The sequence below is a fragment of the Ambystoma mexicanum genome, chromosome 1p (assembly GCF_040938575.1).
Source record: "Ambystoma mexicanum isolate Mex_15411 chromosome 1p, UKY_AmexF1_1, whole genome shotgun sequence".
Classification (NCBI taxonomy): domain Eukaryota; kingdom Metazoa; phylum Chordata; class Amphibia; order Caudata; family Ambystomatidae; genus Ambystoma; species Ambystoma mexicanum.
In genome coordinates, this window is record NC_090921.1 from 767,440,232 (window position 1) to 767,464,805 (window position 24,574).

General features: G+C 45.9%; 1 protein-coding gene across 4 annotated transcripts in view; it reads right to left on the reverse strand.

Moving 5' to 3' along the window:
• The window catches only part of LOC138580465 (protein S100-A16-like), a 136,636-nt gene extending 112,263 nt beyond the window's left edge, over positions 1–24,373 (reverse strand). For 2 of the 4 annotated variants that reach the window (XM_069651032.1, XM_069651046.1), the window contains exon 1: positions 24,135–24,329. The gene's annotated coding sequence lies outside the window, so the exon portion shown is untranslated. Of the gene's footprint in view, positions 1–24,134 lie in introns of all 4 variants that reach the window. The other 2 variants (XM_069651040.1, XM_069651054.1) reach the window with 2 other exon arrangements.
• Between the last annotated feature and the right edge of the window lie 201 nt (positions 24,374–24,574).

Genomic DNA, 24,574 nt, shown 5'->3' on the forward strand with positions numbered 1-24,574 from the left:
CTAATACCGTGACACCCCTAGACTCCACAACCAAAAGAAACACAGTGTTCAAAAATCACATTAAAATACATGAGAGAGTGGGGAAAAGGGTCTCACTCTCTCCAGGTTAAAAAAATCAAGTCCTCAAAATCCAGCAAAGTTGCCGAGGGTCTCTAAGGTAGAGGGAATTAGCACATTTTTGAGAACTCTCCCTAACAGATGCTGAGAGTGCCAGCGACTTTGTTGTTTTTTCCTGTATGATCCCCGTTTTCTGGAGAATAAAGACGGTTTATTTGCCCCATGGCTGAGTTCTCTGTTATTGCCGAGGGGTGCGGGGGAGGGGTGCAGATGGGCCCAGATACGCAAACACCCCTCGTCCTCTGGTATACTATTACAATACAATAGTATTCTTCATTACTCAATCCCTCCTCCTCGTCCCAGTCTTCTCATAAGGATTCTGTTACCTTCACTAGGGGTTCCATCTCACAGTATGCCATACATAGATTAGATGGAAATAAATGGATGACATTATCCATTAGAGATGGGAAGGCATACCATATTCTATCTAGCGAGTCTACGCAGGCCTCCAGATAAGGGTTGTACCAGGCCTTTGCATGAATGAAAATCTTGTAAATATGACAGCTTAATATTTTCCTGTGTACATTTACTCACAACTTTAGAGCAAAGGGCAGTGCAAAGGTCCGGTTAATTGACAGAAACCAGAAGGCTTCTTTAGATTTTTATCTACATGGATGTAATTACAAGCCACGGAGAAAAGCTTCTGAAACAGAATGTATTTCTCCGACGCCTTTCAAAAAAAGAAACTGCACACTGATCAAATTAACAGCTTCTTTCCATTCAGCTTCTGGTGTGTTGTATGAAGATGCTCATGGAGCAAACAGGTGAACTGTGCATTTTTAGATTGTATAATTAATAAGATGGAAAACTAAGTTTCAATTTAAAATGCATCTTTTGAAACAAATATTTTTTTCTCCCCCAGTGAAAGCAAACCAGTATTGCACAATTGTATTTTTCTGATTTCCTGTGCTCTGTGCATAATCATGCAGAGGCAGATCATTTTACAGTGTGTTAAATGATGAGTATGCACAATCTAGTTTACATCCATTCAATCTTGCAGTCAATGGGGTACATTACTATAAATGGTCAGTGGCAGCAGAGTCTTTGTTCAAGAGTGAGTGATTGTTGTTACACCAATCACAGTTGTTATAGCCTATCAAATCTTAAAGACTACAATTAAACATCCAAAACCCGACTACAGGAAGTGCAAGCACTGTTCAAAAACAAACAAATTAAAGTTACATTTGTAATTGACACTCAGCAAAACCTGTCCCACTGATAATTCAGATAGGCATTTAACTTTATGTAGCGCTTCATACATGGTTTGTTCAAAATTTAGATATTGTGATTATTATACCTCAGTCGATACTCAGTTTACCAACCTCTGAAGGATGTTAGCCATTAAGATAGCTCAGCCGGTTGATCGTTGTTATTGATTGCTCGTTGCTACGATCTGTTGGTTGCAGGTTCGAATCCCGGCAAGGCCAACTCAGCCTTTCTTCCTTTTGAGGTCAATAAAGGAGTACCAACTTCAGGTTGGTGATAGAACATATTTATGTACAGTGCTTTGCCAAAAGCACTATATAAATAACAATTTGACCATGAGATAGGTATAGAATTTAGCATGTAGTACTTGCCTCTCTGCACTGTTGTATCCACAATATTCGCATTCCATTAGGTAGTAATTGATACAGAAAATTAGCACTTTCATTAAACATCAAAAGACAATTCTGCTATTGAACCTCAAGACACACAATAAAATTCATGTTTTCCTTGCAATGTAATTGGCTAGGTTTCTGGGTTTCCAACATATATATTTTTTCAAAACGAAAATAATGCCCTGAAACAAGGCAAAATCCAACGGGTTGCACTCCCAAGAGCAGCTGAGGCATTGAATCCAGTCTCAGCAAGGAAAAGGCATGACAGCTAGTCCAGGCAGCACGAATATTTCTTTATTGGTAAAAGGTGCAGCAAAAGGAAAAGCCTGGATAACAAAACGACGCGTTTCGCGGTACACCGACCGCTTGTTCACGTAGGTAGGGAATTACATGGAAAAAGGACTCCTTATCAATGCTTTAAAACCTCTATGATACTAGTGCATAGAATGTCCCCATTCACAAGAGAATACAACGTGGTGAACAAATGGCAGCCATCTTGTAACAGTAAAGAAACAGCAATGCACAATGACATGCAGTGTATTATATAAGTAAAAAACACACCACAATCATGAAAGCATTAAACCAATGTCGTATGGTACAAAATATAACAGCAAGTACACAGATGTAATGGTTGCATGGACTGAGGAGAGAATGGCAGAAATCGCGGGCGAATAGCGGAAGCAGAACAAATTATATCAAACATAAGTTCGAAAAAAGAAAACATCTCATTCAAAATAAAAATGTGTGTTTCAAAGCCATGATAATCCTAAAGGAATGTGACACAATATAATATGTTTTTTGGAGGAAGATGCCGTGATAAAGCATCCTCCATTAGTCTACATCCCAAATCTGAAATCCGCACTAGTTTCTCCCGGTATCATGGCCATCTCCTCAACGCAGTCCCATCAACCATCCATCATTTATACAACTTGCTTGCCGACACATGAAAAAATGTATAATTATGCCAAGTGTTCACCACGAGTCTCGCACAAAGCTATATGCATAGTCATATGAGTTTAAATACTCATATGTGTAACAAATAATGAACATATCGAGCTCAATAATACAGTGGTTAGCGACATAAAGTGCTTAGTGCTTTAGCAGCAAAAAAGGAAGGAAACTTTTGTCTTCTCAACAGGAGTAATATTATGCCTAGTGCTCCGAGTCCATGGATGCACTAGTACGTTTATGAGTGTATAATCAATATAAATCACAACATTATACAGTTTTCAGGTAGATGAAAAAACCCAATATATGTATATCACAAAATGATATAATACCATGGTCTCTAAAATATTGGCTAAAAAATGCACTCATGTCACAAAACATGAAAACATGCATACATGGACAACTGGAGAGTAGACAACGAGTTTATCCCCAATAAAGTGCATAGAACCCTTAAAATTGCCATCTGCCAACCTACTCCCTTAAAAAACCTATTGAGCACGATAAACCCAGGAAAGAAAATACCAACTCTGGGAAATCTCCGATTCAACAAGACTACACCTAAAAGCTGGAAATTATGAATCATCAATGAAAAAAAGGCGAGAGAGGTGAACGAAAAAAAAGGTAAAAAGAGCAAGCAACAAGGAGTCGAATAACCAAGCTATATCAAAAAATATTCTGCAAGATAATTAATATTAAGAAAGAACAACCTCTTAAGAATCATGTTAAAAACAAACAATCATATTCAAGAAAAGCTACACATACATTTGAAAAAAACAACCTGTAAAGTGCGTCAGAGAAAAGGGGAAAAGAATATATATGTACATTTTACTGTGTGGGCCAGGATAAAAAGATGTTAGACACTACAGGGTCACTCTAAAACGTTAAAGGTTTCATGAATTTCAAAAATATGTATTTTTCAAAAATATTCAGAAAATATACTAGTCAGTACCTAAAATCGTGTATAGCTCATCAAGGTTGTGACCCCTGGGTTTTTTTGTCTCAAGATCCAAAATGGACTTGGTTTCTAGTTGTCTCAACAGTAAGTCCCGGTTACCACCTCTGGGTGATTTAGGCACTGTCCGGATACCAAAAAAGGAGAAACCCTCCAGTTTCCCTCCATGCTGAGACTGAAAATGCAGAGCCATTGGATAATTAGGGTGAACATTTCTAATGGCTCTAATGTGTTGAAGCATTCTCAGCTTCAATTTGCCTTTCGTACTGCCAACATACCACATGTTGCAGGGACAGTTCAAAACATAAACCACAAAGTCTGTATCACAAGTGATTCTTGATGTGATCTGAACATTGTTACCCAGGACAGGGTTATATAACACGTCTTATTAACTGCATAAGTGCAGGCTTTACATTTGGCACATTTGTGAAAGCCTTGTGGTTTGGTGTTTAACCATCCGTTGGTCAATGCATTGTCAAATCGGCCTCATAAAGCTGGGAACTAGTGTATCCTTAAATGAACTGGATCTGCGAAAAGTAATGTTAATGCGATCGCCCAGAATGGTATTTAAGTGTTCATCTGATTTAAGGATATGCCAATGTCGTTGCATGACTTGCCGAATATTATGGGCACCTTCACCATAGGTTAAAATAAGACGTGTCTCACTGGTGTCTGTGGTTCTGTGTTCAGTAGTGTCTGCTAACAACAGTAGGGAGCGATCAGTGTCTCTAGCTTTCTGAAAGGCTCTCTCCAACACTTTTTTGGGATAGCCCCGTTGCTTAAATTTATTGGCCATAAAGGCACATTCGCAATCAAAAGTTTCGATCTTAGAGCAATTTCTGCGTATGCGAATAAACTCCCCATAGGGGATACTCCATTTGAGGGCTGCGGGGTGGTTACTCTTAGCGTGGAGTGGAATGTTGGAACTAGTGGGTTTTCTATACACACTGGTGAATATCCAAGTATGGGATAGCAGTCTTGCTGTGGCTCTCCGTGAATTGCAAATTAAGGTCATTGATGTTAAGTACTGCGACAAAATCCAACCATTCTGCACTGGTTCCTTCCCAGATAATAAACAAGTCATCTATATATCTCAGCCAAAGGGCGATCTTGGATGTATGATGACTGTTTCTGGGATGCCAACCCACAAATTTCTCCCACCAACCCATCAATAAATTGGCATACGGGGGGGGGGGCAAATGTAGAGCCCATGGCAGTACCTTGTAATTGCATGAAGAACTGCTTGTTGAAAAGAAAACAGTTAGTAAGGCAAAGCAAAATCATTTCCAAAATCATTTGAGAATGTTGAAGGTAATTCAAGGATCTTGTATGCAGAAAATGTTCACATGCTTTAAGACCATGTGTGTGTCGTATTGACGTGTAGAGAGAGACTACATCCAGTGTTGTTAGTAAATAAGTGGATTCCCAGGATATTCCTTCTATGCGGCTGAGAAAATCTTTGGTGTCTCTAAGATAAGGTGGCAAAGTAGTAACAAAGGACACCAGAGTCTCATCTGTAAATCTTTAAGCATTTTCTAGCAAAGCCCTGCATAGAGTGACTATAGGTCTGCCCGGAGGCCTAATAAGACTCTTGTGTACTTTAGGCAGAAAATAGATAGTCGGAATAACTGGGAACTTGGGATGTAAATAAGAACAAATGTCCTCATCTAACAAGTCTTTCTCTTTCCATGTGTGTAAAAGATTCTCTAAATTTATCACTCATGGTTCCAGATGGATCATTTGTTAATTTAGCAGAACAATCCTTGTTCAGCAGTTCTCTATGGGCCTCTTTGATATAATAATCACGGTTCATGGGGACAATGTTCATGCCTTTGTCTGATGGTTTAATAATGCACTCCGTCATGGCACTCATACGTTCGATGGTACATTATTGTGATTAGGCAAGATTAGTTTTGTGAGGCACCGATTTCTTCCTGATTTTCTTTAAGTCCTGGATAACTAGATCTTGAAAAGCCTCAACATGTCCTCCTGGGTTGAATACCGGGATTAAACGTGATTTAGCTTTGAGTTGTGTCTTCCCTGGCCAAGCAGCATCAACATACATGGAGGCAGATTCTTGGTCCCAAACATCTGTGTCTCCATCACCATCGGTTTCTAAATAGTCCAAGTCCCTCAAAGTAAACGCATCTTGTATAGAGACATCTGTGCCACCCTTGGGATTAGTTTTAGGTTTAGATTTAGGTGGATACATGGTAAAGAATGTTTTTCAATCTTACTTTGCGCATGTATTTGTCAAAGTCTATCCGTGTTTCAGCATAGTCGTATCTGGACGACGGACAAAAGTTAAGGCCCATTTGCAATACATTGGTTTCTATACACACAGGAGAGATCAAATGGCCGCACCTTCGAGAAATAATGAAAAGGTGTATTCTGTCACAATACAGAAAGCTGCCGCATGGTAATGATTTCCACACAGTTTTTGCAAACATCGGCTGAATGTCACATAGATTTTACTCTCTTGCAAAGGAGAAAAGTTTACTCTCAGTTTTAAACTCTTATCTGAAGCACAGCATCTACCCCATACCGCTGTAGGTTGTCTGCCCTCATGCGGTCCTCCCATAGACAGCCATCCCCAGTGTCAGAGTCAGGTTGCTTGTGCCTTTCTCTGGCCACATGAGGGGAGATTTTCCCTGGGGAACCAGTGACAACTTTGCTAGATTTGTCACAATATGCAAACATGCCCGAGACCGGTAGCTGTACTACTGCATATAAAATCAACGTATTTCTATGAGCCTCCCATGTCTAGGATACATTACTCCGTGTGCCAGTGCTGCAGGTCTCGCAGCAGGGCAATTTCATGCTAAGACCCACACTCTCATTCTTGGTTTGTGGTCACCCATAGGATATTCTGCGCATCTTGCAATGGTTTTCCTGCATCTGAGGGAAAACAATTTGTCTGTAACTCAGTTTTAAGAGCTTTGAGGAGAATTAATTGATCATTAAAAATCCTGTTATTTTGTTGCACCTCATTTGATGTACCTCTGCCCAATGGTTTCTTCCCAATTCACTTGACTGGGAGAGATCCCTTAAGCTCTCGAGCATTGAAAGAGCCAGATATCAGAGTAGGCTCTAAGACACCAAGGTTCCTACACTTAGCCAAAGTCAGGCAAACAGACGTACATGCATGTGATCGTAGACCCTCATTAGCAGATCCTATTAGAACAGGTAATTCGGCCTTGTTCATACTGAGCAGATGAGCTGAAGTGGGAGAATGGAACAAAAGGCTCCCACCAATCCCCTCACGCCCCTGGCCTAGAGGATCGCGGCCCAGACACCCGCCACGAGAGGAGTTTGCCTGTCTACCAGATGACCAAATACCCTGGTACAGGAACATACGGATGTGCCCACCAGCCTGCCCACCAGCCTGCCCTGCCCATGCCGACACCTGCGGCATGGATGAACTGGACTGAACCATTCAACAGTAAATAAACACATCGTTAGAGATGCCATGAAGACCTAGCCAATGGTCAGCACACCCGTGCAAACATGCACACTGGACACTCCCACACCAATCCACACGAAGAACATATTCAGTGCTATGACCTAGGTGACGGACACACTCACTGACGCGCATCTTTATTATTTTTCACATAGGTTTTTCAAAATGCAGAAACGCAAGACGCACAACGAACTCATCTAAAATGCTTGCTGACGCTTCTCCTAACCCATACATTGCAATGAGAAATATAACGAAGACATGATACTGGGGATAAAGCAATATGATACCATAACGTAAAGCGCCGTGCATCAAACATCCCCACCTATGCACCAGGCCCAAGTAGGCCGCAAGCAAGAGCCTCCATGAACATTGAACGAGCAAGAGTACAATCGCTGACCCTGCAGAGTGAGCCCGGCGAGAACAGACAGTCAAGGGCACAATGTTGCAAACTCGCATGCCACAAGCCGAAGCCAAGGTCACACCTGCAAACTAAGCCAGACACACAGTGGAAAATGCAATATTAAATGTGCAGAATTCTGCCTCAACCACGGTCTCTCCTCACGTGACCAAGCCGAACCTGACAGGGTGCCAGACCCAGGAGGAAGGAGGCGCCTGGATCCCACGTTTTGAGACACAGGCAGCAACAATGAAGCGACTCAATGGACATCTGCGGAGGTGGGAGTAGTCTGCCCTCCAGCATATGAACAAATCCTCGCATTGTCTGCACTTACCCATAGTTATACATTGTTGCAAATGACAGGTGCACCGCGAGCTGGGAACAGCGATGGTCCCAGACTGGGGGGCTCGCGAGTGGACCAATCAGAACATGGGGCACTTATCACTGACGCCATTAACATTAGCCAATCCTCAGGGGACTTCATGTAACAATTTTCATGTATCTAATTGAAAGGACAACCCAAGTATACCACCTGACTGACCCTCCACCACTAACAGCGTTCTCTATACGTATGCTATACTAACCCTACCACTCGAAGAACCAATCCAGAGTGGCGATAGGTTTTTTGCTAACTTTCCCAGGTGACGCGAGTAGCGCGTCATACTGAGGTAAAAAGGGCCTGCGAGCCCCACGAAGAGAGAGAGAGAGTCAGGACGGACGCGTACGATCCTTGACCCATCCCTGCCGTTTTTTTAATAAACAGCAGAACCACCTTGCTTCTTGCGTGTGCCTCATACTCATTTTTGGGATACGCGGGAGGAGTTGGGGCCTCCCTGCCCGGGGGTCCGCGGACGGCCAGCTGACCCCGGCAGAATTTCCCCCTGACAAGTTGGAGGCACTGCTGAGATCTGTTTAAGATCTGCTTTTATTTTATTTTTCCGAGTGCTCCCGTTGCGAGGAGGCCCGGAGGCGCGGCCCCCTCTGCCGCTGCCCCTTTTCAGTACTACAGGACCATCGCGGAACTGCGAGAAGACCGGACAGCGCAATCCGGATATTGGCCTTCGGGAGCCGGTTGAGAAGTATCCCGCCCACGGTTGGGGAGTGTCCAGACGTGGTCCAGACGAGGGGAGGTAGCGAGCCGCTTGGAGGGGTGCACGCAGTCGAGCGGCCCCGCATCAAGAGAACTTGGTGAGTATGCCACGCCCAACAACCAATGTGAAATTGTGAGGGAGGGGGGAGGAATAGAATACGGGAGGCGGGAGGTGTTACACAGGTGCGCGGCGAAGGTTTGATAAATTATTATTGACGGTGAAGTGAATGGTAGCTGGACAAGTGCGAGAGCAGTCTGCTACGTTACGGAAGAGGAGGGGGCGGAGCACGAAAACATCACGTGCGGCCGCTCGTAGAAACTGATTGGCCTAGGTCGCGACCACGTGTAAGGGTGTGTGTGTGCGGTTTCCTACGATTTGGTGATTATCGATCAATGAGTAGATGAGGATCCCTATTGATCGAGCAGGACACTCGATAGATAGATGACGTTTCCCTGTAGGCGGTAGCTAGCTGGTTGCCTAATACGGAAGATAATTGCCTGGTTAAGCCCTCCTGTCGAGGTGCGTATCACACGCGAGGCGACGCAGCGTGCGCAGTCCGATTATATTGTTGATTACCTTGTTCCAGGCGTGACAAGAGGACAGCTGTGGGGTTAACGGGGGTAGATTGCAAGCGTATTTTGGCCTTTTAAAAAACATGTAAAGAACTTACCAGTAGTTTTGGAAGAGATCGGTGACGTCACCAGTAAGACTTTCATAGGATATCTCGAACACAAGGCATTTTTCGGAGAGTGGTGGGGAAGAGAATAATGGTAAGGGAGTGGAGACGGAGATAAACGGTAACGAGTAGATCGGGGCAAGGTGAAAAGGGGGACGTGGCTGCGCACGGAGAACGCCGGCCACGACAAGTGAAGAAAGAGGAGGAGGGGTAAAACAAAGTGGGACGGCTGTACAAGAACGTCATACAGGGCACGCAGCCGCAGGGGGCCGTAAAGGTGTTCGGTAAAGGAAGAAAAGAAAGAAAAGAATATACAAGTGCAAATGCTATATTTTACTATTTTGTTTTAGCGGACAATCGCAAGTCCCCAAAATTACGGGGCCCGGTAAAGATCTGAAATTGTATAGCGTACACTATTAGCAAGATAACCACTACTATATAGAGGGAGATAGAGGGAGAATAACAATCGAAGTGCTACTATGTCACACGGGACAGGATCGGGAGGGTGGGGAAACACCCTCACTACCCCGCTGCAGCATATATGTAAAACACTGTCACCCCATAGGGAGAAACTGATCAAATACAGCATAGAATGGACACAGGGGACAGACAACAAAATGACGACACCATGGCCGCCTAATGGCAGTTTCGATCCATACACCCAACATTCACTATTAACCCATCTGCATAACACATACAAGGGGAGGAAGTTGACACACCACGTGGAGGTATTTAACTTATGGAGGATGTTCCAAGGGTCCCGACCAGGACCAAACGGAATGTTCACTATGGGGGAAACAACGGAAGCGAAGATTAAGGAGGAAGGAGAGAATGGGGAAAAAGAGAGTGAAGGCACACAGAACACGGGGAACGGACAAGAGGGAGGAGAAAAGAGTAACAACTCAAACGAAAATGAAATAAAAAAGGAACAGAGCGATGATATACCCCTAGCGAAGGTAGTGAAAACGGAGGGAGGGGGGTTGTATCCTTTAAGAGAACTAGGAGAAATAACAAGAGAACAATTAAGGGCGGCTGAGGGGTACTCGAACCCGGCATACAGCCCGCCACCATATACAGCTACAGGTGGCCACACGGGAGGGGAGCGGACTAGTACGACGGGATCAGCTCATAGGAAGATGCCCGCAGGGGTGGGGAGGACTGGCGAAGAGCAGATTGCGGAAATAGGACATGATGAGTGGGTAGCTGCGCAGATACTATTAAAATTACGAGGTTCATTAACAGGAGAAGAGAAGGAGGCAGTAAGGAAAATGGACGAGGATAATACCAGGAAGAGTGAAATGAAAGGGGAAGAGGGGAAAAGAAAGGAGGAAGAGCTATTACGACAAAAGGAAGAGATTTTGGAGGAACGATTAGCAGAATTAAGGGATGAGCAGAATGCACTGATCAAGCAGCTCGAGAGAGAGGAAAGAGAGAGAGCACGAGAAAGGAAAGAAAGTAAGAATGAATTGGAAAAAATGTGGGAACGAACTGAGGAGCAAAAGAGAGAAGCCGAAAGGGTAAAGGCAGTAGCAGAAAGGGTATCCAGAGCAGCACTGCGTGACAGGAAAAGAGAGGAAGAAGAGAAAGAAAAAGAAATGGCAATAAGGAAGAGGAGATTACTATCAGAATCGACAAGGAAATACGAAGAAGGGAGGATGATAGAGAGTATATTAGAACGGGAAAGAGCGAGATGGGAAAGGAAGAAAGAAGATGAAAGGATATTGGAAAAGATGAGTAGTGAAGTAATGGAGGAATTGAAAAAGAAAAGAGAGGAAATTGGTGGAGAAATAGCAGAGAAAATGAAGGGGAAAGAGAAGATAGGGGAGGGGAAAGTGAAGTAAGGAGTTATGTACACAGAGACACAGAAGTAGCAACAACATCAGCACAAAGGGGAGCAATTGGTAAAAAAGAAACGGGAGGAACGGATCTAATAAGACTTAAAAACAGTAACGATTAGGGGGAAAAAGACCGATTGGGGGTTGCCATTCCTGAATGACTTTTGTAGTGAGGAAGAAGAAGGAATGGAGAAGGAAGGAAGAAATAGTGAAAGGGAAAGCCTAGATAAATTATACATCACCCGGACAAATAGAGAATCACCATGGGCCTGCAGGAGAAAGGAAGAACTGGAGGGAAGTGAGGGGGAAGAGCAAGGAATGGCGGGAAGGCAGACACGTGCAGCTACACCCTCATCATCCCGTCCAACATGCTCCACCACCCCACACTCATTACGTGCAACATGCCCACCTAAACTCGCACCCTTCACCCACGAACTGACACGAGCAAGCAGGCTTAGAGACCTCCCTGGACGCAGGCAGGGAGAACGAATACACACGCCCACATTAAATAAAGGAAATGATGAAAGAAGGGGAAGAGATGGAGGAGAAACAGTTACGAGCAGGGGAAATATGGACGCAATTGACGATGTAGAAGACACGGAAGAAGAGGAGGGGTGCACGGACTCGATTTTGTGGAACCCAGGGGGTCAAACAGGACACAACTTAATGCCACTTCTGGAGAGGGGAGGGGTTAGACCACAATACGTCCCTTGGAAGCATGCAGACAAGGAAAATATAAAGTGCAGGCTCCCATCATTAGGTGGAGGTGCGGGAAAATGGATATATGAAATGGAAAAACACACCGCAGGACAGAAACTGGCTGTGAAGGATGTAAAGGGCCTTCTAATATCAATATTGGGGGATGCAGCAGATGACATCTGGAAGAGAGCAGGTTTCCCCGGGGTCACAATAACAAACACGTCACACGATGGGGCACCATTCGCAAACTGTAGACATGCATTATGGCAAGCGCTGAGGGTACAGTACCCAGACACATCAGACATAGGAGCAATTACCTCACGCAAGATGCGTGAGAATGAAGATCCTGTTGATTATATCCAGGAAATTCAAGAGAAGTGGCGTATGGAAACTAGAGAACAATGGGACAAAACACCAGCAATATTCTATCATATACTAATACAAGGGCTCCCGGAAGCAGTTCAGAAACAACTGAAGAAGGTAGTGGGGATGGAAGCAAAAGCATGGCCAGAAATACAGCTGACGATAGTACATCATTGTAGGACATGGCAAGAAAAGATGAAACAAAAGGAAGAGGATAGAAAAGCGGAAGAGGCTAAATTGGTACAGAAACAAACTTACTAAATACACGATGGAAGGTGCACTAATAACTACACCTGCAACAATGACTCAAAACCCCACACAAGTAGTGGCTGCACAAGATCCCTCCCAAATACAATCATCACAGATTGTAGCACAACAGCTGCCACCACCCCAACCATACACGACTAACATGGGAGGAGGATACTCAACGCCAGGAGCTGGATATTATAATTACAACAGGGGAAGGGGAGGAATGATGAGGGGGAGGGGATACGGCTATAACACACAACAGCAAGGGGGAGGATTCAGAAATTTCTACCCCTCCGGGCAACCAGTATACCAGGACAATTCAGGGAGCTTTCCATGGCAGAACAGGGAACCGCCGGTATGTTGGATTTGTGGATTACTAGGGCACATGTCACGCACATGTAGAATGAGACCAGGCACACCATCATGGGGAGAACAGGGACAACAAGGGCCTACAAGAGAACATCAGAACACCCAACAACAGCAGGCACTGCAACCGGGAAATGTGCAGCAACAACTAGTCACACAACAACAGCCACAGACATATTCACTACCACAACAACAGGTAGCGATAACACAACAACATCAACTGCAGCAAGTACAGCAACCTGCCCAAATTCAAGACCATAAAATAACCTCTACGAATACACGACTACAGCAAACAAAACTGGGAAGGGTGACGGTCCTGGGACACAACCCTTACACAGGAAGTGGTCAATCATTATACCCACAATAGGACAGCCCACAGACGGCCTTGGTGTGTTCCATCCTGTCGGTAACACCTAATAGTGCGGAGGAACCACGCATAGAGGTAACGATAGGTGACAAAAAATTGTCATTCCTTGTTGACACCGGGGCGACCCGGTCTTGCATAAGGGAAGGTAAATTTAAGATGTCAGGTGAAGCCATGAACACCCAAGGATTCTCTGGGGCTAGGGGGTTGGTTCCCTTTACTGATAACATTCCCTTATCAATAGGGGATTATGACATGTCCGTCCCGCTTTTATATTCTAGGGCCTCACCAGTAAACATACTGGGGAGAGACATAATGAGCGGGTTGAATATGACCATCTCCTTCACGGAGGACGGCATAATTTGCTCCACTCCAGGAATAAACATGCTCACTGCACGACAAATTATGCAAGCATACTGTGGACAGACAGTGATTAGGGCTGAGCCAGTAGATGGCGAACTGTTCCAGTACGGAACAGACATAGCATTTGCATGGATGCCAGGAATAGAAGGAAAGATCTGGAGGAGACCAACAGCCTATTTGTTTAGACCAGAAACACCAGCCAATGAACCAGAAGGAAAGGTGATTTCAGTGAGCATGGAGAGCATTATAGCAACTGCTGATTCTATCGCAGTACATGCCCAAGACAGAGAAGGAAGAGCATGGAGGGCAGTGAAGTGATAGCCCTAGCAGAGGGATGCAGGCTCACCCAGGTGTCAGACGAGGAGCTCTTTTCAGAAGAAAAGGAAGAAGGTGAAATGGTATTTATGATGAGTGTAGACATATAGCTAAGAGTAACATACAAACAAGTGGCACAGAAAATTGCAATGGCACTTGAAGCACCCACATCCACCCCAGTTCCCTTCTTTGAGGAGGATATGGCAAAAGTCCCGTCATTATTATGGACTACTAGTCCCTATGACGTGGGGTGCATAAAGAGTATAAGGGGAGTAAGAATAAAATTGAAAAAGGTGCAATACTCCCTAGAGTGAAGCAATACCCACTATCAAAAGAGGCAGATGAGGGCATATATGAAACAATAACGGCCCTTATAAACAATGGCATATTGGTACCATCAGAATCACCATGTAACACATGTGTATATCCAGTGCGCAAAGCTAAAGGAGGGTCTTGGCGTTTCATCCAGGACCTCAGGCCCTTGAACAACATAGTGGAAGCAGAATACCCCATAGCAGCAAACCCGGCCACAATATTGTGTGGCATTCCAAGCAGAGGCATCACGATTTACAGTGATTGACCTCAAAAATGCCTTTTTCTCAATACCCCTGCATCCAGACTCACAAGATCTAACAAGCTTCACGTACAGGAACACAAAATGGAAACACACCAGATTGCCACAAGGGTACTGCGAGTCACCCTCAATTTTCAACAGAGTAATACAGATGGACTTGGGAAACATTGAAGTGGAAAGCACTGTGTTGCAGTATGTTGACGATATAATAGTTTGCAGCACCAGCGAGAAACAATGCAGAGAGGACTCATTGAAGATGCTGACAATATTGGCTGAAAAGGGTTACAAGGTAGACATAGAGAAGTTACAGTATTGTCAGGAACAGGTACTATACATTGGCCAGCTCATATCCCAATACGGAAGAAAGATTGCACCACAAAGATTACAGGCCATATCAAAAACGCTGCTGCCACAAACAGTGAGGGAACTGCAGCAGTTCCTGGGACTGTGCAACTACTGTAGAGCATGGGTATTTGATTACAGCTCATACATAGACCCCTACTTGAGGCATTAAGAGAAGTTAACAAAGGGGAGAAAAAATTGGGGTGGACAATGGAAATGAAAGAGGCCTTTGATGAACTGAAAGATGCAATATCAACTGCTCCGGTACTGGCCACCCCAGATTATGAACGACAATTCTTTATATTTTCACATTGCGACTCAGCAGTAATGAAAGCAGTGTTGGCTCAAAAAACAAGCATGGGTTACAAACCAGTAGCATTTTACAGGGGTCACTTGGATCCTGTAATGTTAGGACATTTCCCTTGCGAACAAGGTCTCGCCGCAGCTGCCTTCGCGGTAGAGAAAGCATCATCAATTACAATGGGGTGCCCAACCACACTATTTGTGGAACATGCACTATTTGCAATATTGAACAAGCCTAAGTCCACACTAACGTCAGGTTATGAGATCATCTTATCTAGCCCAGAATTATCAATTGTTAGATGCAGCACAGTTAATCCTGCAAGGTTTATAGCGGAAGTGATTGAGGAAGGCGATTATGCACGATTGTACGCAGACTACCGAAATGTACTCATGTACTAGAAAAGTTGAAGAGGACGCGCTAAATGGAGGAGAGCTCTTGTTCATTGATGGGTCATCAACAATAGACCAAAGTGATGGGATAAGGAGAACTGGGGCAGCAGTGGTAAAAATGACAGAGGAATTGGTGTATGTGGCAGTGAAATGCGTACAATTACCACAACATTACTCTGCTCAAGCAGCAGAATTGGTTGCACTAATCTTGGTGTTGAAGGAGAGCTTTGACAAAAGAGTAACTATATATTCTGACAGCGCATATGTCACGTCTACTATCCACTCAGGATTGTCCAAATGGAGGAGAAGAGGGTTTAGGAGAGCTGACGGCACCCCAGTGCAACATGCTCTCTTATTAGCTGAATTAATTGAAGTAATAAATGAGCCCCAAGAATTAGCTTTGGTCAAATGTACTGCACACACTAATGGAGAAGATCATATCTCACAAGGAAATGCAGCAGCAGACACACATGCGAAGTATGCCGCATATTTTGGTGAGATATGGAACCCCCCAGAGTCAGAGAGAGGGAGAGGGAGGGGGATAGCTAAAGAGATGTTGATAAGAGAAGGGTACACCCATCTCCCAGCCACACAGATAATGGAGTTACAAGCGGCTGCACCAATGGCAGAAAAAGAAATATGGGTAAAAAGAGGATGTACAATGTCACCAACTGATGCACTATGGCGCCAGGGTAACACTGGAAAGATGGTAATGCCATTGGCACTATTGAACACCGCCCTGAGCTAACTCCACCTCCCAGCCTACACAGGCAAGGAAGTTATTGCAGCACGAATTAGGGAAGATTGGTTCTGTCCCGAGTTAAATTCCCATGTGACAAATTTTATCAGCAATTGTCTCACATGTCAACAGTTTACAGCCGGTCACACGCTGAAAGTGATAAAAGGCACTATACCCCGGCCAGAGGGACCCTTCCTGCACATCCATATTGACTATGTTGATATGATCAACGTATGTCAAGGAAATAGGTATATGATTGTAGTAGTATGCCCATTCTCCAGGTGGATTGAGGCAGGACCCTGCTCACATCCAGACGCATTTAGAGCAGCTAAATTTCTAGTGAGGGAGGTTTTCCCCAGGTGGGGAGTGTGGAGGTACTGCGGTCGGATAACGGCCCGCATTTCGCTAATGAAATGTTCCAACACATCACATCCTTACTGAACATCAAGCATAAATTTGCATGTGCATATCACCCGCAGGCCAACGGTATATGCGAACGCCTGAATGGCCTACTGAAGGAGGCAATTGCAAAGATACAGCAAACAACAAAGAATAGTTGGTTGTATTGCCTTCAGCTAGCCCTATTTGAGCTGAGGAATAGACCAGGCTCCGACCACCACCTGACTCCTCATGAGGTGGTGACCGGACGACAAATGCGCCTTCCTCTAACGCCAGCATCAAGGGCATTCACAGACTATGAAAACACTGCAACTCTTCTTGGTGATGAAATGTACCAATATGTGTCTTCTTTGGTTACTAGTGTAGTGTTTGTGTCTCAACAGCTCGAGCGCACGCGGGGCGGGTCTAAGAGTTACCAACAAGAAGACGAGGACCAAGGACCGGAAAAGGAAAAACTGTTCAAAATTGCTAAAGGTGACCACGTGCTACTCCGCAATTTCAATAGAAAGTCGAACAGCCCACGCTTCACTGGTCCCCACCTTGTAGAGGAGGTATCTACGAGAGCAGTAAAGTTGCAGGATAAGCGTGCTTGGAATCACCTACACGACGTAAAGATCTGCAAACTCCCGACCCGCCCTCGCGTCACCGACAGGGCCATTGGAAGAACAGCGACAGCGTCACCCACGGAGGAAGAGACTTCTACCACAGCTGACGACTTAAGTGTCCCCATACCCTGCCACCCCCCAGATTCCCCAGAGACAACTACTGAAACTGGTAATTCCTATACCGCCCACCCCATGGTCACACGATCAAAGAGTAAAGAGACTTCCGCCAGTTGAGCCCAAACCCTCTACCCTTTGACCCCCTACCCACTACAGTAACCACCCAATTGAAGGACATTGTCTTGCACACATACACATGTAAACACTTGAATGTTCTCTTCTTTCTTTCTCGCACATGCAGGTACCTCGTATTATTGTATTGCTAAGAAAACAGATAACTAACAAAGTTCATTGCCCAGGAGTAGATGCTACCCTCAGACAATAACTACCCTGAAGCCCTGTCACACCAATTTGTCTATCAAATAAAAAGGCCAAAGTACCTAAAAAGAAGGAGGGTTCGTGTCTACTACACAGCATTTATCTTGGCCATAGAACAATCAATGCCCCATCTTCACCAACACTTGCCTGCCCTAAGAGACAGATCGCTTAGAGTGGCGTGGGAACAGCTCTTTGCCTGGGCACTGAACGACTACTTGATAGGGAGAGCTTGAAAAACAACAACTAACACTAATAACAAGCATATTGAGGATTTTCAGGTGGGCAACTCTAACGTCGCAAGAATAAGCTGCCGGACTGCAGCAAGGTAAGAGCAAAATGCCGGTGAGACTAGCTTCTGTAATAAAAATGATAGGGATTTTGATGATCACTGGGTTTTTGGCTGCCTCTGTATGGCAGAAAAGTTATGCTATCAATATTTTGGCTGTACCCAAACCTAATGTACCCCCACCCACGGATGCAACAGGTGTTCCGTCATGTGGTACTAGCAAGCCTCCACATAAGGGGAATAGAGTAAAACGTAGCACATACTCAGATAATAAAGGTGTTGATAATTACATAACAGATTCAGCACAAGTCTCGAACAACATGTGGTACCAACACATGACCCAAATAGGTAAGCAGACAACAGAAGACAGCTGCTACGTCTGCTCATTGATCCCATACGCCATGAGCGCTTCTCGAACATTTGTTGCCACGGAAATAGATGAAAAGACAGCACGATGTATAATATACCTGGCACTGTTCCAAACGAAAGGGAGATTTCAAGGGACGGTGGTGAAACTGGTGTGGAAAACACGAGACACATATCCATACGAAAACAACTTCCTCAAGACTTATTTGAGTTACCACAAGAGCAGTTTGCATGCTGAAGCATTCAGATACATGACAAGTGGTCCTGAAAAAGGAGAAATAAAAAGTAACACTCCAATACCTACCATGTGACTGGTACGCTACTGAAGTTCCTGGTAAACAAGGATGTTGGGAAAGACCACTGGTAACAATAACAGGGAAAGTGTACATGGACAACAAATGTGACATAGGAGTGATTGGCAGCAACATGGTAACAAGAGAAAATATTACAACTATTGATGAACACAATCACAGATGTTGGACGATTTGGGGCAAGTACGTACCCATGCTGACATGGATGGAGAAGGATGAAGACCCAATAAGCATACTGCCGCTGTCTGCACCTAAGGTATGCTACCAACATAGAGGAGAAGTGGACGTGGGATACAACACCAACTGTGCAAGCCTGACAGAGTTACCTGAGGGGGGAGCAGGAACAGCAGTATTAATGGACCATTACTGGGCCTGCGGAAACAAGGCATACCACACACTGCCCCCTCTGTGGAATGGTATATGCACAATGGTACACGTTAATGTACCATCACTAGTGGTGCCCCAGAAACATGTGAACGTGGCGAACTTCCCTAAAATGGATGAAGGAAACAAGAGGAAGAAGAGATCTGTAAAACCTCAGAAGGGGTCAGAGAACGAAAACAACAACAACAATGTCCTGAATAGAAAGAAGAGACAAGGAGAACCTCTGACAGGAAATTACCTATGGGGAAGGTCGGAAACAGCACTCACTTCAATTCCACCAGAACACAGACTATTCAGCAGAGCAGCAATGTTCTTCTCGTCAATAATACATCCGAGACTACAAGCTTACGCAAACGCAAAATGGCTCCAGATAACTCGATGGGAGCTAATGATGACAATTAATTCTACAGTAAATGGATTCAACGCAATAAAAGAGGAGCTGCAAGCAGTGAGGATGGTAGCACTACAGAACAGATATGTATTAGATCTCCTTACAGCAATGGAAGGAGGAGTTTGCGCAAAGATAGGACAATCATGCTGCACATTAATTCCTGCTAATGATGCTGACAATGGTACCCTGACAGAAGCAGTATCACAACTGGCCCAGATGCACTCCAAAATGATGGAAGAAAGTAAAGGAGTGAAGAAGGATGACAGCTGGTTTTCAATGTTATGGTCATGGATGCCATCTTGGATGTCGGACGGACTGAAGATTATAGTTGGATGCATAATACTGGCTGGAGCTGCACTGATCATACTAAGATTTTGGAAGGCCCGGAAGGCACGCACTAGAGACGAAATGATCGAAATGGTTGGTATGCACCCCTTGATGCCGGCAGATGATGGCCAGCACACAGGCACAATAATAAAAGAGAGAAAAACTGCGCAAACAGATCACCAACCACCTGGACCCACCATCTGTGAAGCTCGAAAACCCAAGAAATCCAAGGAGCTACATATGGAAATGGGTATACTGCACACCTGGAGGAACATGTGTATATATGTATTGGTCATTTGAAGACCATGTCAACCACTATGGACATTTGGGAGAAGTAACTAAAATATGGAGAGGAAGAGGAGATAAGGAAAAAGATGTGTTTGTGGTCGACAAGTCGACCAGAGGGGGGACTGAAGTGGGAGAATGGAACAAAAGGCTCCCACCAATCCCCTCACGCCCCTGGCCTAGAGGATTGCGGCTCAGACACCCGCCACGAGAGGAGTTTGCCTGTCTACCAGACGACCAAATACCCTGGTACAGGAACATACGGATGTGCCCACCAGCCTGCCCACCAGCCTGCCCTGCCCATGCCGACACCTGCGGCATCGATGAACTCGACTGAACCATTCAACAGTAAATAAACACATTGTTAGAGATGCCATGACGACCTAGCCAACGGTCAGCACACCCATGCAAACATGCACACTGGACACTCCCACACCAATCCACACGAAGAACATATTCAGTGCTATGACCTAGGTGACTGTCAACAATGTCTGACGCTGTGGGTGTATCAGCAGGGTTGTCCGTGATGTGGTCCACCCCACTCAAACCCTGAGAGTCTTTTAATTCCCCTTCCTCCTCACCTGATGAAGACGAGAAGTCCAACTTCTTTCCACGAGGTCGACGAGTAAAAGTCCTTCTCTCCTTGTGTAGATAGGGTCGGCCTCGGGAGGAAGCCACCGCGACCCTTTGGGAATGAATTCGCGGGGACTCCCCCCCGCGACAGACAAGTGCGGCAAGGGGAAAAGCCTAACGGCACAAAAACCCCTTTGGAGTGTAGGTATCCGACGGTGCGGAACGAGAGGAATATCCAAAGCCAGCTGGAATGCGGATACCGGGCAAACTGACGGTATGGAGAGGCAATCAAGGTAGAGCAGGGGGGGGGGGGAGGCCAGAGAGAGAAACTACAACAAGTAAGGAAAGATGGAAGAAGGGAGGAGAGCAACCGTGCCCGAGTACAAGAAGGAGCACCGGTAAGAGATAGGAAGGACTACAGGAGGAATAATAGGATAGGAGCGGAACTCCGCTAAGCGAGTGTACTGTGGAGCGCAGGCAACGAAGAAGAATTCAGAAGTTGCAACGCGCCGAACCGCCGAGCCTGAACAGAGAAATACACCCGGCGGCGGCCATGTTGGAAAAGACTAGAACGGAAACAGCGCTAGTGAGCACAACGTGGCGGCACAGTCTGACGACCGCCATGTTTCCACCTCTTCCATAACCGCCAGAACCCAGCGGTTGTGACAGTGACGGTCACACTCACTGACGCGCATCTTTATTATTTTTCACATAGGTTTTTCAAAATGCAGAAACGCAAGACGCACAACAAACTCATCTAAAATGCTTGCTGACGCTTCTCCTAACCCATACATTGCAATGAGAAATATAACGAAGACATGATACTGGGGATAAATCAATATGATACCATAACGTAAAGCGCCGTGCATCAAACATCCCCACCTATGCACCAGGCCCAAGTAGGCCGCAAGCAAGAGCCTCCATGAACATTGAACGAGCAAGAGTACAATTGCTGACCCTGCAGAGTGAGCCCGGCGAGAACAGACAGTCAAGGGCACAATGTTGCAAACTCGCATGCCACAAGCCAAAGCCAAGGTCACACCTGCAAACTAAGCCAGACACAGTGGAAAATACAATATTAAATGTGCAGAATTCTGCCTCAACCACGGTCTCTCCTCACGTGACCAAGCCGAACCTGACAGGGTGCCAGACCCAGGAGGAGCCTGGATCCCACGTTTTGAGACACAGGCAGCAACAATGAAGCGACTCAATGGACATCTGCGGCGGTGGGAGTAGTCTGCCCTCCAGCATATGAACAAATCCTCGCATTGTCTGCACATACCCATAGTTATACATTGTTGCAAATGACAGGTGCACCGCGAGCTGGGAACAGCGATGGTCCCAGACTGGGGGGCTCGCGAGTGGACCAATCAGAACATGGGGCACTTATCACTGACGCCATTAACATTAGCCAATCCTCAGGGGACTTCATGTATCTAATTGAAAGGACAACCCAAGTATACCACCTGACTGACCCTCCACCACTAACAGCGTTCTCTATACGTATGCTATACTAACCCTACCACTCGAAGAACCAATCCAGAGTGGCGATAGGTTTTTTGCTAACTTTCCCAGGTGACGCGAGTAGCACGTCATACTGAGGTAAAAAGGGCCTGCGAGCCCCACGAAGAGACAGAGAGAGTCAGGACGGACGCGTACGATCCTTGACCCATCCCTGCCGTTTTTTAATAAACAGCAGAACCACCTTGCTTCTTGCGTGTGCCTAATACTCATTTATGGGATACGCGGGTGGAGTTGGGGCCTCCCTGCCCGGGGGTCCGCGGACGGCCAGCTGACCCCGGCAGAATTTCCCCCCGACAGAGCGGTCATGTTTTTGTCAAATGTTGGTATGCTTGGGTTTCACCCTTTAATTAATAAACGCACACTAGACGTTGACCCATCACTATCTTTGTCTAGACAGACAGCACCACATCCACACATCACTGACGACAACCCAACAAACCTCCTCTGCTTTAGCCTCTGCTACCAGCACCTCCTCCAAACATTAGAACTCCTTCCGCAACTCTGCCTAGCAATACAGAAAATAGGACTCTTGGGTGGCCAAAAGTTGCCAGTCCTCCTCTTCCTTTACATGTAGCCCACTCTGTGCGCATATACTAAAAACACCCACCATTGGCTCAACCCACAGGTTCGTCATCACTTACACATACTTGCTCATCAACTTCAGAAACCTTGAACCAAAGTACACCAAGGTTCTTTTTGCAACTCCACGTTTCCGTTTGGGACAACTTATCTCTATTTTGCCTAGACAGCTGGCATAAGCACCACAGAACAGCAAAAACTAAACCCAACTAGCAACACGCTAAAAGAAAAAAAGACAGAAAATTGTCAACTGAACCAGCCGTGGCCTCAGAGTACTCTGGGGCGGGCTTATTTACCCAACCGTTATCTTTCAAGCCCAGAATGCAATTGTCCCGCTGCCGAGAACAACCAAGGTAACAAAGAGTGCGTGGGTAGGTGGACAGGCGGGTCCAGGCGCCACTTACGGCGCGATTCTAGGACTCCATGCCCCCAGGGGCATCGGACATCTAGCAGCTTGTTTGCATTTAACACAGAATGCATTCCGGGAGTTGCAGTCTTAGTTGACTGCTATTGGACTGTTCCAGATCACTGTGGTCTGTAAAAGGAACGTGTGAACCACGGTGACATGAAATCATCTGTAGTCATAGGCAACCGGATCGTGGACTCCCCTGGATATACTGGGCTAGAGACATTTTTAATCACAATAATCCTTCTGTACGTACCTTCTCTACCACCTGTGTACATGGTTCATGTGTCCCTTTTCTAGCCTTACCTCTCTACCCCCCCTCCCTTTTCTAGCCTTACCTCTCTACCCCTCCTCCCCCCTTACACTTTTCTCCAGTCGCCTTTAGTTCAGTAGCATGGCTAGCTATTGCCAGGTCGATTATACTCATTTGATCGGCGATCGAAACATGTCCGTTACCCCCACCAGGATCCACAGCTGGGACTAGGTTGCTTGTGTCACGTAAATCACTGCCTGCAACAGAAGCCTTTTTTTTTTTTTATAACGCGCTCAATTCTAAGCGGGGACCCGGGGCTTGAACCTGTGTTGCTCTGCGTCTCTTGCTTCCACGGCGAGTGGGTGGCCACTGAACCTATATACTACGAGGCATCTTTTGCTCACGGAGCGCCTGGGGACCAATTCCGATGGTGGCGGTGCGCTATATAAGTACCTTTAACAGAACATAACAATGAGCGGCCGCCTCTCCTTCCCCCTCCCCCTCCCATCCGATTCTCACACTCGGTATCAAATCCGGCCTTTAAAAAAAAAGCCGTTTCTTGCAGGAAGGGAAAAACAAGAGAATTCCAGACAGGGCGGTGTTGTGACATATATGGGGCTGTGTATAGCTGATGTCAGACAGCGACGGCTTCTGTCCCAGCCCTATATGCCCTTCAGAGGCACAGTCTTGTAGGCAATCATGGCCATTTCCATACCGTGCGCCCGTTTACTTCCACACAACATGCTCCTGCTTTGGTCTCTGCAGGATCGCTTACTACCCACTAAGGGTTAAATCGTTGGCAATCACTCTGCAACCCATCGGAAACACATCGATGTAGGGCTCCGACGCAGTTCATTTGACCCATTTACCTGCATGAGCTTCCAGGGACCGGGTCTTTCCCTCGGCCGGGAGGATCAGATCATCTCCCAGCTCAAAGGTCTAAGTCTGTAGCATGCGGCGGGAGGAAATGGTTTCATTTTCTGGTTTCCCGGCGAGCCCGCAGGGAGGACGGGCGGGCTCTACCCTGGAAGTGCTTTCTCCACCTTGAGAGCCGCAGATGTGCTACCCAGCCCTCCCACCTCCTGCAGGCGTGTCCCTGTGCCTGCCTGTCCTAATGTCAGAGTTCCCTCCTCCTCCTACTCCTCCCCTTCATCCACAGATCCTCTCCCGCCTCCAGCCCCTCCCTCTTGGATATATCCTCTACCCAGAGACCCTGTGCCACTTACTAAGCCATTCATTTAAAGTGGCAGCGGCGGCTCTCTGTATTCACTGACCCCCCAAACCACCTCTGGACTCCTGGAGATGTACA